The sequence below is a fragment of the Ischnura elegans genome, chromosome 9 (assembly GCF_921293095.1).
Source record: "Ischnura elegans chromosome 9, ioIscEleg1.1, whole genome shotgun sequence".
Classification (NCBI taxonomy): Eukaryota; Metazoa; Arthropoda; class Insecta; order Odonata; family Coenagrionidae; genus Ischnura; species Ischnura elegans.
Genome location: NC_060254.1, coordinates 41,256,372 through 41,258,494, shown reverse-complemented (window position 1 = coordinate 41,258,494; position 2,123 = coordinate 41,256,372). Strand labels below are relative to the sequence as shown.

General features: G+C 34.8%; 1 long non-coding RNA gene across 1 annotated transcript; it reads right to left on the bottom strand.

Moving 5' to 3' along the window:
• Positions 1-810: 810 nt before the first annotated feature.
• Positions 811-2,123, bottom strand: LOC124166000. Its single transcript, XR_006866375.1, has 3 exons — positions 1,748-2,123; positions 1,382-1,659; positions 811-1,114 (listed from the first exon to the last, which is right to left on the bottom strand). It is a non-coding gene; the product is annotated as an uncharacterized LOC124166000 (long non-coding RNA).

Below are 2,123 nucleotides of genomic sequence, written 5' to 3'. Positions count from 1 at the left end.
TATTATGAATACAATAATGGTGGGTAACGAATCGCAATCAATGCCTTTCGTTTTCTTTGATGAAGGAAACTACCCTATTGCATTTAGGCTGCAAAGGCACATCCTCTGCAGGAGTTCTGTGGTCCCTCTCCAAAAATGGACCCAAGAGTATAGACCCTGGCAGGGGAAAGGGAATCAGTCCCGTCAAAAAAGGGATATTGGGGTATTTTTGGTAGGTTGCCTTACAGATCCCAGTTGGTAATGTCGTGGGTTTGGTGGAGTGGGAAAGTGTCTCGTGGGACAACTGTCTACCATGAATACTCCTGGTTTGAATGCAATAGGAAATTTTCACTGGGTCTGCATGAACACATATGACTATGATGGGTGGATGAAGATGATGGATAAGGTGGGAATTCTTATCGCATTTGAGCTTGTTTTTAGGGAAAGAATTGTCCTCAGATCATTGCTGAAATCCTATCTGTGGCACGTAATTTGTTCTCTTTTTCTTTTACATGCAGGATTTTGGGTCAAAATTTCATCAGTATAATTTGTCTCTATAATATTGGCTACCATGGAGTTTGTGATACCTATCTTCATGATACTAATATATATTAGTACCATGCCTATCTTCATGCACTACCGGTTTTTGTTTTTTTTCTTGTGGTGAAATCACATCCTGTGTGTTCCATGAATGAGGCACCAATTGCAATTGAGGCAATGACAATTACCTCAAATATTCCAGTCTTTTTGTTTTTTCAATTTTATCTTTGTTTTTGCAGATAATTTTAAATAATGATGTGAGCATGTATACTTTAATCTTTTCCCTTTGGATCACATTTACAGTTTATACACATTTACATTTACATATGAGGGCTTTTAAACAAATGGGAATTTTCAGCACTGTCTTCCAGTTTTGTTATCCTCTAGTGGGAGGGAAGAAATGCCGATTATAGCCAACTTATTTTTTTTTATGAGTGAAGGATGCATTCATAGCCATTATTCACCCTCATCCAGGCGAGAAATGGGTCTGTTGACTGATGTGCTATACATTGAATCTATGAATCCATTTAATGTTTGGGATCAAAATTTTTGAATTTCATAGAGCAAAGGTACAGAGAGAGAGAAGGATAGTTCACTGAAATTAAAATTGCAAATAATTTATTCATATAAAATATTTTGAATTTAAAATTCAATTTTCTCTGACAATTTTTACAGTTTTATCTCAAATTAATCCTTGTTGTTATTCATAGTTTTGTAAATATATCTAAAATAAATTTGAAAATTTTCTCCATTTAGAAAGTTAGCATTTGGAAATTTTCCTCCAATTTTTGGAAGAATCACCGTTGTTAGCAGATCTTCACAGGGTGACATTGATAGCATATGCAATTTATAAATTTCTTACCTGTTGGTATCCATCTGCAGGCGTGATCTGCTCCCAATATTCCAGTCTTTTTGTTTTGTCAATTTTATCTTTGTTTTTGCAGATAATTCTAAATAATGATGTGAGCATGTATACCTTATTCTTTTCCCTTTGGATCACATTTACGGTTTCATATAAGGGCTTTTAAACAAATGGGAATTTTCAGCACTGTCTTCCAGTTTTGTCATCCTCTAGTGGTTTTGTTATCCTCACAGTAATAGTTTTCAAATTGATGGTCAACAATGATATCTTATTGTGATCTGAAAAGCAGTTCCAACAAATATTAATAAAATCTTAAAGCACATATCAGAAGTATACAAATTGCATTTCCTATCGCAAAAAACATACCTGCGGCAATAATATTCTTTTCCGTGTGCGAGTTAAGTATTATTTTTTAGCATGATAAAGAATGAAGCATTTAACCGTCAATGGCGTAGGATAATCCATTTATATTATCGATATCAATCCCTCATTTGATATTACGGGTACTACTCTTAAGAATATTTTAATCCGGCTACCATAGAGTTTATGTGCCCGCTCTTAGACCATTTAAGTTCTTAGGGGTGGGGAATGGCGGGTCTAGTTCTTATATGGTCTAAGTCTATGGTTGAGCATTTGATTTGGATGTTATTTGAATTAAAAATAACGTATTACATAGACGGTGTTCACATTATATTCCGTATCTATTGCCGACAAAATCCAATGCTGAGCCAAGCAACGTAAT